Here is a 15,135-nt window from a genome sequence, read left to right on the forward strand (position 1 = left end):
GTTGACACTCGGTGCTGTGGCTGATGGGAGTGCTCGCATTGACCACCATTCCAAATGTCATCCTGGTTTGTGAGAATAGCATGCATATCGATATGGCTGTCCTTGTTGAAATTTTCAGTCACATCAAAAACCATTAGCAGGCTACGTGTGGCCCATTGGCTACTGTTTTCCCACATGTGCTCTAGCTGGCCCATGAGTAGGTTGGCATAGGATGGTGCCATGCAGGTACCCGTTGTTGTATCTTCGATTTTCTTGTAGGTAAGGCTTTCAAAGTAGTCGTAACAGTGGTTGAGGATATAATTTGTCATTGTGATCAGAAGGAAGGTTAGAGGTTTAGAGTCAATCAAGCATGGGGAAAGGTAATATTCCATAGCAGCAAGATTGAGGATGTTACTGTAGAGGAAGTGGCATCAACAATGATGAACAAGGTGCCATATGTAAATGAGCAGCAACTGTGGAGAATCACTGTAATGAAAGCATGATGCCATTCGTAAATGAGGGTAGGTTATACGTAATGGGCTGAAGGTATTGGTCCATGAGAACAGAGATTCTCTCATTGGAGGGACAGTGATCAGCTAATAAGGGGTGTCCTGGGTGGTTGGGTTTATGGATTTTATAAAGCATGTAGAAGGCAGGAGTGCAGGGACTAGCAGGGGTGGGGAGAGATATAAGGAGAGGTTTATGGGATGGGTCTAAGGACTTGAGGAAGGACTGGAAATCCTGTTAGATTTCTTGAATTGTCACTGTTGCAGGGTTTGCAGCTGGACAAATGTGACAGCTGGTGAAGTCCCTCCACCAGGTAACCTCAGCAGTTAATAGTCACAGTGATGGAGTTTTTGTCAGCAGGTAGGATTATAAGGTTTCGAGTTAAGTTATTCAGTTCAGAAACAATACTTAACGTATTTGTCCAGAATAGTTTCTTAAAGTGGCATGAGGAATTCAGAGGCTACGGAACATTCCATATACTTTTTGTACAGTTTTACTTAGAAGTAGTGATGGCTGTGCAAAATAAGCAAGTAGCAAAGTTATTGCAGGTCTAATATATTCTCTGAGAGCGAACCACAACTGTTGCAAAAAATTTTCATGCTGAATAAATCTGCTCTAGTTGTACCTCAAATCTGTTGTAAACTGTAATGGCTTTTCTTTATTTTTGGCGTTGGTCATATGTAAGCTCTTCCACTTATGGGGACACCTACGAGAAGGTTGTATGCCCATGTGCCAAGTGGTGAGGTGACTGTGATCAGACCTGGCAGCCAGTGTTGGAGCAGGGCAGGATCAGTGTTGGTCTGGCACAACACAGAGAAGCAGCACAGCTGAGGGACTGCATGGAGCAAGGCCTCCTTGGCATAGCAGAACTGGGGTTGGCAGTGCTTGCAGTGGAAGCCGTGGTTGTCCATGGTTGGTTTACATCTAGGTGCAGTCGTTTCCTGTCCTGTGGCATTGTGCAGTATCTTTTGCTTTTGTGCTGGTGCTACCATCAATACCCCCTCCTGCAGGTAACTGTTTGGTACCATTAAGTACTGTGCTCCAAACTATTAAGTTGTTGTACATCCATTTCTTGTTAGAAACCATACCATGCTGTGACTGAGTGTCTTATTATTCTGGTTCAGCAGTGTCCAAATTCTGTCTGTCCTATAGTGCTACATGTGCTTAAACCAGCTGATTGTGCCTGTTTATGAGGCCAGTATTAACAGTTGTGCCTCTGCAGCTGTTTTGCAATCATTGTGGAAGGTACATACTAGTTAAGGTGTTCTTGTATGAAGCCATTACAAGTTCTAACTACCAGCAATTCTGTCATTTAGGAATAAACTGCTTTTAATTCCAAAGTGGTATTATAATCACTGTAAGATTCCAATGCTTTCTGCTTCACCTTACAGCAAATTGGGGTTGCTTAGGTTAGTCTGTCTTAATTACCTAGTGCTCCTGGGAGTTATCTTATGTAATAAAGAACTGATGTGCTGCCTGATTTGGCCGTGGTTACAAAGAAAAGTGGGGTAGCTGTTTCATTAATTTTCATGATTTTTCAGTTCCCTGTGTGGTAGGTTAAAGATAGAATTACATTGCCCATATGAACCCCAACAGCTCCCAGCATTGAGCTTAACAAAAATTCTCTTCTAATAATAAAGATTGGTGACTCACACCGTCACACTGGGTCATGAATTCTTTTTAAATGTATTTGTACAGAGGGACTTACTTTGCCTGCATCATGTTGGCTGCTGCCTCAGGTGTTGTGCAGTCAGGAGAAGCCATGCTTTCTGAAGGGTACCATAGCAGAATGGCTCCATAATTGATGTATGTTGTTAAAAAAGTGCTTTCTCTTTAAATTATGGTTTGTAAGCCATACTACACTCCTGGAAATTGAAATAAGAACACCGTGAATTCATTGTCCCAGGAAGGGGAAACTTTATTGACACATTCCTGGGGTCAGATACATCACATGATCACACTGACAGAACCACAGGCACATAGACACAGGCAACAGAGCATGCACAATGTCGGCACTAGTACAGTGTATATCCACCTTTCGCAGCAATGCAGGCTGCTATTCTCCCATGGAGACGATCGTAGAGATGCTGGATGTAGTCCTGTGGAACGGCTTGCCATGCCATTTCCACCTGGCACCTCAGTTGGACCAGCGTTCGTGCTGGACGTGCAGGCCGCGTGAGACGACGCTTCATCCAGTCCCAAACATGCTCAATGGGGGACAGATCCGGAGATCTTGCTGGCCAGGGTAGTTGACTTACACCTTCTAGAGCACGTTGGGTGGCACGGGACACATGCGGACGTGCATTGTCCTGTTGGAACAGCAAGTTCCCTTGCCGGTCTAGGAATGGTAGAACGATGGGTTCGATGATGGTTTGGATGTACCGTGCACTATTCAGTGTCCCCTCGATGATCACCAGTGGTGTACGGCCAGTCCATGATGCCGGGTGTTGGCCCTGTGTGCCTCGGTCATATGCAGTCCTGATTGTGGCGCTCACCTGCACGGCGCCAAACACGCATATGACCATCATTGGCACCAAGGCAGAAGCGACTCTCATCGCTGAAGACGACACGTCTCCATTCGTCCCTCCATTCACGCCTGTCGCGACACCACTGGAGGCGGGCTGCACGATGTTGGGGCGTGAGCGGAAGACGGCCTAACGGTGTGTGGGACCGTATCCCAGCTTCATGGAGACGGTTGCGAATGGTCCTCGCCGATACCCCAGGAGCAACAGTGTCCCTAATTTGCTGGGAAGTGGCTGTGCGGTCCCCTACGGCACTGCGTAGGATCTTACGGTCTTGGCGTGCATCCGTGCGTCGCTGCGGTCCGGTCCCAGGTCGACGGGCACGTGCACCTTCCGCCGACCACTGGCGACAACATCGATGTACTGTGGAGACCTCATGCCCCACGTGTTGAGCAATTCGGCGGTATGTCCACCCGGCCTCCCGCATGCCCACTATATGCCCTCACTCAAAGTCCGTCAACTGCACATATGGTTCACATCCACGCTGTCGCGGCATGCTACCAGTGTTAAAGACTGCGATGGAGCTCCGTATGCCACGGCAAACTGGCTGACACTGACGGCGGCGGTGCACAAATGCTGCGCAGCTAGCGCCATTCGACGGCCAACACCGCGGTTCCTGGTGTGTCCGCTGTGCCATGCGTGTGATCATTGCTTGTACAGCCCTCTCGCAGTGTCCGGAGCAAGTATGGTGGGTCTGACACACCAGTGTCAATGTGTTCTTTTTTCCATTTCCAGGAGTGTATTTTAAGCTGAAAGGGTAAAGAGTAGAGTGTTCAGACTCCATCTGGCCCATTTGTTAGGGGGGGACAGCATGTTATGTAGATGGAGAGTCATTGTCAGATGGAGAAGTAATGTTGGGTGTGCCCAGGGAAGTGAAGTGGAACTCTTGTTGTCCCTATTGTTTATTAATGACTGTGCAGACATTATCAATAGTAAAATCAGGTTTTTTTTCAGATGGTGCAGTTATCTATAATGAAGTGCTATCTGAGAGCAGCTGCATAAATATTGTCAGATCTTGATATGATTTCAACATGTTGCAAAGACTGGCAACTTGCTCTAAATGTTTAGAGATGTAAAATTTTGCACTTCACAAAATGAAAAAACTTGATATCAGTGAGTCACTATTGGAATAAGCCAACTTAAAGAAATACCTGGGTGTAACCCATTGCAGGGATATGAAACGGAATGATTACATAGCTTCAGTCCTGGGTGAAGCAGGTGGTAGCATTTGGTTTATTGGCAGAACGCTGGGGAAGTACAAACAGTCTACAAGAGAGATTGCTCACAAATCACTCGTGCATCCAATCCTAGTATATTTCTCAAGTGTGCAGGATCTGTACCAGATAGGACTAACAGGGGATATTGAATGAATACAGAGAAGTGCAGGACAAATAGTCACAGGTTTGTTTAATGGATGGGAGAGTGCCACAGAGATACTGAAGGAACTGAACTGGTACACTCTTTAAGACAGACATAAAATATCCCGAGAATGTCTTTAACATTCTTTATTTTGATGTTATTGTTAAAATTGGGGTTCGTATTCAACCATACCTGCCACAGCCATGGTCCCAGTTTCTTAAACAACTACTGTAAAAATAGACCAAGTCAAATGAATATTAATAAAGTTTCAGATTACTGTTTATTTGAAAAATCCAACCTTCTCTACAAAACTCAGATAATTTCTAACATATTTACAATAATAAAATGGATCTTACTCAACAAGTTCCATGCTGTCTGTCCAACATCACACAAAGTACTGACTCCCTTTGCCAACAGGACTGTAACTATTTATACTTTCTTAACAATCCCGAACAATCCTTAGCATTTCCAGAATGAGATTTTCACTCTGCAGCGGAGTGTGCGCTGATATGAAACTTCCTGGCAGATTAAAACTGTGTGCCCGACCGAGACTCGAACTCGGGACCTTTGCCTTTCGCGGGCAAGTGCTCTACCAACTGAGCTACCGAAGCACGACTCACGCCCGGTACTTCTCGGTCGGGCACACAGTTTTAATCTGCCAGGAAGTTTCATATCAGCGCACACTCCGCTGCAGAGTGAAAATCTCATTCTGGAAACATCCCCCAGGCTGTGGCTAAGCCATGTCTCCGCAATATCCTTTCTTTCAGGAGTGCTAGTTCTGCAAGATTCGCAGGAGAGCTTCTGTAAAGTTTGGAAGGTAGGAGACGAGGTACTGGCAGAAGTAAAGCTGTGAGTACCGGGCGTGAGTCGTGCTTCGGTAGCTCAGTTGGTAGAGCACTTGCCCGCGAAAGGCAAAGGTCCCGAGTTCGAGTCCCAGTCGGGCACACAGTTTTAATCTGCCAGGAAGTTTCAATCCTTAGCATTGTTTAGAATCATTTTTTGATTAATTAACAATTAAAACTGACATAGAAAAACTGAAAATACGTATGTAGCATTTTATTCGAGAATAAATTCTCGAATAAGAAATTAATGTAATACATTTACATTTTTTATTAATAACTTGAGGTTCCCTTCATGGGAATTGTTCCCTTGATTTACATAACTTCTACGCTTAGAAGTGAATGAGATTAAACAGTTAATTTTTTCAGTTATAAGTTTTTCTAGATGAGTTACATATTTTGTTTACATGTGCGATCCTGAATTAAACTGGAAAATGTTCGTTTTAAGTCGGTCTTAATGGGCTGTTACATTTCAAGTCTCTTAAAAAAGTTTCAAGAACTGGCTTTAAATTATTACTCTATGGGTACCCTATATCCCTATATCACTATACACTATACACTATACACTATATCACTATACACCATACTATATCACTATACACCATACTATATCACTCACATAGTAATTGTGAGGGTAAGGAAAGATTAATTATAGCAAGCACAGAGGCATTCAGTCAGTCATTCTTCCCACACCCCATACATGAATGGAACAGGAAAAACCTTAATGGGACACACCTTCTGCCTTGCATAATTTGCAAAGCCTAGATGTACATGCAGATCTGGCTGGGGGTTTTGACAGATTAACCTGTTGCCTAAAAGCTTTCTCTTCCGTTTTCAGAGGGGTTGGTTGAGTCTATGATGCTTATTCTGATTAAGGCTCATGAAATTATTACTAGATTTAATTTCTAAATTTAGTTTTGGAATGTTTTGGTTAATAAAGAATATTGTTACATTGTATCCTCAATTGGGTTTGCACATTCCACTCCTGCAGCCTTCTGCCCTTCTATCACATATCAATTGTAGCATAGACTGGCTGCGTTCTCACGGGGGCAAGAATACAAATTGCACTTTCGTTGTATCATAGCTATTAGTTTGTTTATCCTATTTGTGTTATTCTCGTGTTAAAATTTCATGTGAAAACAGTGCTGTTGTAGTTGTTTGTGTTTCAGGATTGACTCTCCAGGAACCAGAAGGGTCATCAGTGTGGTGAGCCTCAGAAAACTGCACCTGCAGTATGAGCTACATATTTGTAAACCAAACACGGAGGGCAGTGTAGCTGTGCTGCCTTGATTGTCCTAGTAAAAATTTCTAATTCAGTGAGTGAGGTGAGTAAAGCTGTTGAATTTTGTAGAAGTTTACTGGGTGGTGATCAGGATGATACATCAGGTTTTGAAGTTGCATTCCCATCTAAAAGGTGGATTTTCGAAATAAAGAACTTTCTGGACACCTAGCCAATAGAAATAGAATTAATGACATACACAATGTTAGTAAGAATCCCTCAGTGTTTTCTGAAGTGCAGAGGTTGTAGGGTGAAGCTGCGGCTTTAAAACAAATTCTATTCCTACATTGACAGGACTGGGAGCAGGGAGTTGAATTAATGTTAGTGAAGGTGGACACACAAAATAGCAGCCCCTTTGGTAAGCTATCAAGCCCACTGTTGGCCATTCTTAGTGTCATGTTTGTCACTGGATAGTACTAATCTGTGAACTGAGTTCTTGTGGCTGTTGATTAGGCTAACATGAACAGGATAATGTGTTACAGGTTGGTCATGGGATAGTCTTAAAACTGGTTTATCCATTGGCCATAAACTGTTTGAGTAGTATAGGCATTGGAAGGTAGAGATACATTGTGGGACTTCCTGAAGGCGCTGTGAAGTAAATGCATGTGTACGTGTGAAAGGAAGGATTTGGTAGATCAACATGTATAGCAGGTACAAGGCAAAGATGAGCCTTTGGCTCATTATGTTAATGAAATGCATCTCATCATGTTAGTACTGTGTGTTAAGATCTCTGAAGATCTAGTGGGGGTAAATATCTTGGAAGATATGAGAGCAGAAGAGGGTTTGTTACAAAGCAAGCTTGGGATCTCTCTACTTCCTCTCTTGTTTTGCCATCTGCCCCCTTATATCCATTTTAATTTCATTTTTGCCTGATTACCATTAACATGCATGAGTATCATCAGCATTTCAATAAAAGAGAAAGATTGGTCCTCAGTTGTGAGGAATATAGCATAAGGTCTAATTTTGTGCCCAGTTTTATGTACATAATTAATTTATAGGGTGAAATCGGTAATTGTTTCATGAATTAGATTCTATTGTTGACTTATAAAAAATATAAATTCTGCACTAATTATAAAAATTTGGAAGTACTACTACTAGGATTCTTAAAGTATTTATTTGGCTCTATTTGGGAACATATTAGCAAAATCAGCCCTTAATTCCAAAATAATCACCAGGTTTGTCAAAAGTATTGTTTGTATAACTATATCTGTTAATTTCATTATTTAAGCAAATAACTTGGCCTAACCTTTGTGGTAGAAGGAACTATTTAAAGGAAGGAATTTTTCAATGTATTCAGTTAACTGGATGAATTAGGTTTCAGTAGTACTTTCTGTAACTTAAACATTGCACAATGAATAGTTTGTGTTTATTACTGTGAGGATATATAAAGGACTAATTTTTTGGTCCTGAGACAGTCAGTCCATGGCTGATTTTCAGATGGGAGTTGTATAGTGGTTAAATTAACAATTATGCACCAACTTAAAAGTGGAATTAATGAACACAAATAGGTTGTGTGTTAAGACAATGACAGTATCTGTTCCATTTATTTGAGAAATGGTGTCACACATACCGTATTAATCTGCAAGAACTGTGAACTGTGTGGTTAGGTTTTTACTGCTCATGGATGTTTAACAGCAAACAATTGTAGCAGTATGCTGATGTTTGTCTGCAACCTATTAATGAGGGTTATCAACATTTACCAATAGTGAACTGGCCATATAATTGTGTAATTTGGAGGGTTGTGAAAAATGAAAGTAAAGAACCGTGAAATGCAGTTGTGCAACTGTTGGCTACATCATTTACAGTAGTCAGTGTTGAACTTCCACCCCCCATTTTTCAGCTAGTATAACAATGCAGTATGTCAACATCGAGGACTATCGGAGTATGGATGTAGATGTAGATGTAGATGAAGAAACAAAGTAGGCGAATGTCAAAAGATGCAGGATATTGTTTACTTAAAAACCGGTGTACTTTGCTGATACAGACTAGTTGTTGGTTAGAATCAAGAGTGTTTATTATATTGATGTGTGACTGCTGTGTATGGATGCAGGAGGAGCTGGCCACTGTTCGCGAACAGCTGAACGTGTTGATGGCCACGGTCAGCCGTCTTCAGGCTGCTGCCTCGGAGTGTAGCGGCAGTGGGGAGTCTGGTGCGTCACATGGTACACCCCAGGTGTTACATGCTTCACCCACTGTACCTGCTGTCGAGACATCTTCGTGGGTACCGGGCGCGGTTGGGCCACCCTCTCCCCAAGGGGAGTGGCGGGTTCAGCGGTGTTCGTGGCGCACGAGGCGGAGGGGCTATGTGGAGGCTAGCTGTGTGGCATCACCCGCTCTGCCTGTGAGTGGACATGTGGCCGCTCCTCCAGCAAGGTCCGAGCAGGCACACGGGGGGAGGGGTTTATTAGTTATTGGGAGCTCCAACGTTAGGCGGGTGATGGAGCCCCTTAGGTAAATAGCAGAAAGGTAGGGGAAGAAGGCCAGTGTTCACTCTGTCTGCTTGCCGGGGGTCTCATCCGAGATGTGGATGAGGCCCTGCTGGCGGCAATAGAGAGCACTGGGTGCACCCGACTGCAAATTGTTGCTCATGTCGGCACCAATGACTCCTGCCGTCTGGGTTCAGAGGTCATCCTCAGGTCATACAGGCAGTTGGCAGAATTGGTGAAGGCAGAAAGCCTCATTCCCGGGGTGGAATCAGAGCTAACTATTTGTAGTATCGTTCCCAGAACCAATCGCAGTCCTCTGGTTTGGAGCCGAGTGGAATGCTTAAACCTGAGGCTCAGACGATTCTGTGAAGATCTGGGGTGCAAATTTCTTGACCTCCGCTATTGGGTGAAGAAATGTAGGGTCCCTTTGAATAGGTCAGGCATTCACTACACGCCGCAAGTGGCTACAAGCGTAGTGGAGTACGTGTGGAGTGCACATGTGGGTTTTTTAGGTTAGAGAATTCCCTCCCTAGGCCCGACAAGACGCATCCTGAGACGCGGCAAGGTAGGAGTAGGCAAAATGCAACAAGGTATAACAATATTAATGTGCTAATAGTAAACTGCGAGAGCGTCTATAGAAAGGTCCCAGAACTGCTCTCATTAATAAACGGTCACAACGCCCATATAGTACTAGGGACAGAAAGTTGGCTGAAACCAGACGTAAACAGTAATGAAATCCTAAACTCAGATTAGAACATATACCGCAGAGACAGGCTGGACAGTGAAGGGGGAGGCGTGTTTATAGCGATAAGAAGTGCAATAGTATTGAAGGAAATTGACGGAGTTCCGAAATGTGAAATAATTTGGGTGAAGGTCACGGTTAAAGCAAGCTCAGACATGGTAATTGGATGTCTCTATAGGCCCCTTGGCTCAGCAGCTGTTGTGGCTGAGCACCTGAAGGATAATTTGGAAAATATTTCGAGTAGATTTCCCCACCATGTTATAGTTCTGGGTGGAGATTTTAATTTGCCGGATATAGACTGGGAGACTCAAACGTTCATAACGGGTGGCAGGGACAAAGAATCCAGTGAAATTTTTTTTTAAGTGCTTTATCTGAAAACTACTTTGAGCAGTTAAACAGGGAACCGACTCGTGGCGATAATATATTAGATCTTCTGGTGACAAACAGACCCAAACTATTTGAAACAGTTAACGCAGAACAGGGAATCAGCGATCATAAAGCGGTTACTGCATCGATGATTTCAGCCATAAATAGAAATATTAAAAAAGGTAGGAAGATTTTTCTGTTTAGCAAAAGTGACAAAAAGCAGATTACAGAGTACCTGACGGCTCAACACAAAAGTTTTGTCTCAAATACAGATAGTGTTGAGGATCACTGGACAAAGTTCAAAACCGTCGTACAATATGCGTTAGATGAGTATGTGCCAAGTAAGATCGTAAGAGATGGAAAAGAGCCACCGTGGAACAACAACCGAGTTAGGAAACTGCTGCAGAAGCAAAGGGAACTTCACAGCAAACATAAACATAGGAAAAGCCTTGCAGACAAACAAAAATTACGTGAAGCGAAATGTAGTGTGAGGAGGGCAATGCAAGATGCGTTCAATGAATTCGAAAGTGAAGTTCTATGTACTGACTTGGCAGAAAATCCTAAGAAATTTTGGTCTTATGTCAAAGCAGTAGGTGGATCAAAACAAAATGTCCAGACATTCTGTGACGAAAATGGTACTGAAACAGAGGATGACAGACTAAAGGCCGAACTACTAAATGTCTTTTTCCAAAGCTGTTTCACAGAGGAAGACTGCACTATAGTTCCTTCTCTAGATTGTTGCACAGATGACAAAATGATAGATATCAAAATAGACGGCAGAGGGATAGAGAAACAATTAAAATCGCTCAAAAGAGGAAAGGCTGCTGGACCTGATGGGATACCAGTTCGATTTTACACAGAGTACGCGAAGGAACTTGCCGCCCTTCTTGCAGCGGTGTACCGTAGGTCTCTAGAAGAGCATAGCATTCCAAAGGATTGGAAAAGGGCACAGGTCATCCCCGTTTTCACGAAGGGACGTCGAACAGATGTGCAGAACTATAGACCTATATCTCTAACGTCGATCAGTTGTAGAATTTTGGAACACATGTTATGTTCGAGTATAATGACTTTTCTGGAGACTAGAAATCTACTCTGTAGGAATCAGCATGGGTTTCGAAAAAGACGATTGTGTGAAACCCAGCTCGCGCTATTCGTCCACTAGACTCAGAGGGCCATAGACACGGGTTCCCAGGTAGATGTCGTGTTTCTTGACTTCCACAAGGCATTTGATACAGTTCCCCACAGTCGTTTAATGAAAAAAGTAAGAGCATATGGACTATCAGACCAATTGTGTGATTGGATTGAAGAGTTCCTAGATAACAGAACGCTGCATGTCATTCTCAATGGAGAGAAGTCTTCCGAAGTAAGAGTGATTTCAGGTGTGCCGCAGGGGAGTGTCATAGGACCGTTGCTATTCACAATGTACATAAATGACCTTGTGGATGACATCAGAAGTTCACTGAGGCATTTTGCAGATGATGCTGTAGTGTATCGAGAGGTTGTAACAATGGAAAATTGTACTGAAATGCAGGAGGATCTGCAGCGAATTGACGCATGGTGCAGGGAATGGCAATTGAATCTCAATGTAGACAAGTGTAATGTGCTGCGAATACATAGAAAGATAGTTCCCTTATCATTTAGCTACAAAATAGCAGGTCAGCAACTGGAAGCAGTTAATTCCATAAATTATCTGGGAGTACGCATTAGGAGTGATTTAAAATGGAATGATCATATAAAGTTGATCGTCGGTAAAGCAGATGCCAGACTGAGATTCATTGAAAGAATCCTAAGGAAATGCAATCCGAAAACAAAGGAAGTAGGTTACAGTACGCTTGTTTGCCCACTGCTTGAATACTGCTCAGCAGTGTGGGATCCGTACCAGATAGGGTTGACAGAAGAGATAGAGAAGATCCAACGGAGATCAGTGTGCTTTGTTACAGGATCATTTAGTAATCGCAAAAGCGTTACGGAGATGATAGATAAACTCCAGTGGAAGACTCTGCAGGAGAGACGCTCAGTAGCTCAGTACGGGCTTTTGTCAAAGTTTCGAGAACATACCTTCACCGGAGAGTCAAGCAGTATATTGCTCCCTCCTATGTATATCTCGCGAAGAGACCATGAGGATAAAATCAGAGAGAATAGAGCCCACACAGAAGCATACTGACAATCCTTCTTTCCACGAACAATATGAGACTGGAATAGAAGGGAAAACCGATAGAGGTACTCAGGGTACCCTCTGCCACACACCGTCAGGTGGCTTGCAGAGTATGGATATAGATGTAGATGTAGATGAAGAAACAAAGTAGGCGAATGTCAAAAGGTGCAGGATATTGTTTAGTTAAAAACCGGTGAACATTGCTGATACAGACTAGTTTTTGGTTAGAATCAAGACTGTTTATTATACTGACTTTAGATGGTGGAGGGGGGGGGGGGCAGTAAATCTGAGTAATGAACTGGGCTTGGTAAATAATGTGTGAACTCAGAGGGGTTCAGTCACATCTTGTTACTGGTGCTATGTGCTACCATTGCAGGAAGCCTAGACATTTTGTCCGGAAGTGTGTATTACCTAAAGGAAGGTGAAACTGATAGCTGATGCTAGAAGGATGCCTTATACAGAAGGCTCCCACCCAGTTGTCACAAGGTGTGTACCATACAGTGTGAGTACCAGCCCTATGCATGTGCAGTGTTAGGAACTGAACCTGTATGTGCTCTGCTGGATTTTGGGAGTAACATTTCCATTCTGGTCTATGCCTGGTGTAAACATTGTGAGCAATTGGCCAAGTTGCCAGAGAGAAGTATGATAGTCAGGTGTGTGGAAGATGAGCAATCCCTTAATGTTGTTGATCAGACTTGATTCAAACAGAGCATCTAGGGTTTCTTGTCGCGACTTTTGTGGTTGTTTGTTAGCAGTTAGGTTGTGAAACACATTCTGTGTGTTTTACCATTGATCCAGTGCTTGCTTGATTATGTGAGTGGTCATTTTCAGTTGAAATTTGGGACAGAGGAGAGAGTTAAATTTTGTGCCCTTATCACTGACCTGAAGCCATGCAGAGTTAGTGTGTTTCTGCAAGTGTTAAATTATAGGTTGGGAGTAATCAGTGAAGTTGAATACTGGACCCAGCTTACAGATCACCATCCCTGAATATGGAAGTTAATAGGAATATAAAAAAAGGGAGGAAGGTTTATCTGTTTAGCAAGAGTAATAGAAGGCAGATTTCAGTCTACCTAACAGATCAAAACGAAAATTTCTGTTCCGACACTGACAATGTTGAGTGTTTATGGAAAAAGTTAAAGGCACTCGTAAAATGCATTTTAGACAGGTACGTGATGAGTAAAACTGCGAGGGATGGGAAAAACCCACCGAGGTACAACAACAAAGTTAGGAAACTACTGCGAAAGCAAAGAGAGCTTCACTCCAAGTTTAAACGCAGCCAAAACCTCTCAGACAAACAGAAGCTAAACGATGTCAAAGTTAGCGTAAGGAGGGCTATGCGTGAAGCGTTCAGTGAATTCGAAAGTAAAATTCTATGTACCGACTTGACAGAAAATCCTGGGAAGTTCTGGTCTTACATTAAATCAATAAGTGGCTCGAAACAGCATATCCAGACACTCCGGGATGATGATGGCATTGAAACAGAGGATGACACGCGTAAAGCTGAAATACTAAACACCTTTTTCCAAAGCTGTTTCACAGAGGAAGACCGCACTGCAGTTCCTTCTCTAAATCCTCGCACAAACGAAAAAATGGCTGACATCGAAATAAGTGTCCAAGGAATAGAAAAGCAACTGGAATCACTCAACAGAGGAAAGTCCACTGGACCTGACGGGATACCAATTCGATTCTACACAGAGTACGCAAAAGAACTTGCCCCCCTTCTAAAAGCCGTGTACCACAAGTCTCTAGAGGATCGGAAGGTTCCAAATGATTGGAAAAGAGCACAGGTAGTCCCAGTCTTCAAGAAGGGTCATCGAGCAGATGCGCAAAACTATAGACCTATATCTCTGACGTCGATCTGTTGTAGAATTTTAGAACATGTTTTCTGCTCGAGTATCATGTCGTTTTTGGAAACCCAGAATCTACTATGTAGGAATCAACATGGATTCCGGAAACAGCGATCGTGTGAGACCCAACTCGCTTTATTTGCTCATGAGACCCAGAAAATATTAGATACAGGCTCCCAGGTAGATGCTATTTTTCTTGACTTCTGGAAGGTGTTCGATACAGTTCCGCACTGTTGCCTGATAAACAAAGTAAGAGCCTACGGAATATCAGACCAGGTGTGTGGCTGGATTGAAGAGTTTTTAGCAAACAGAACACAGCATGTTGTTATCAATGGAGAGACGTCTACAGACGTTAAAGTAACCTCTGGCGTGCCACAGGGGAGTGTTATGGTACCATTGCTTTTCACAATATATATAAATGACCTAGTAGATAGTGTCGGAAGTTCCATGCGGCTTTTCACGGATGATGCTGTAGTATACAGAGAAATTGCAGCTTTAGAAAATTGTAGCGAAATGCAGGAAGATCTGCAGCGGATAGGCACTTGGTGCAGGGAGTGGCAACTGACCCTTAACATAGACAAATGTAATATATTGCGAATACATAGAAAGAAGGATCCATTATTGTATGATTATATGATAGCGGAACAAACACTGGTAGCAGTTACGTCTGTAAAATATGTGGGAGTATGCGTGCGGAATGATTTGAAGTGGAATGATCATATAAAATTAATTGTTGGTAAGGCGGGTGCCAGGTTGAGATTCATTGGGAGAGTCCTTAGAAAATGTAGTCCATCAACAAAGGAGGTGGCTTACAAAACACTCGTCGACCTATACTTGAGTATTGCTCATCAGTATGGGATCCGTACCAGGTCGGGTTGACGGAGGAGATAGAGAAGATCCAAAGAAGAGCGGCGCCTTTCGTCACAGGGTTATTTGGTAACCGTGATAGCGTTACGGAGATGTTTAACAAACTCAAGTGGCAGACTCTGCAAGAGAGGCGCTCTGCATCGCGGTATAGCTTGCTCACCAGATTTCGAGAGGGTGCGTTTCTGGATGAGGTATCGAATATATTGCTTCCCCCTACTTATACCTCCCGAGGAGATCACAAATGTAA

Source organism: Schistocerca nitens, chromosome 2 (assembly GCF_023898315.1).
Source record: "Schistocerca nitens isolate TAMUIC-IGC-003100 chromosome 2, iqSchNite1.1, whole genome shotgun sequence".
NCBI classification, from domain to species: Eukaryota; Metazoa; Arthropoda; class Insecta; order Orthoptera; family Acrididae; genus Schistocerca; species Schistocerca nitens.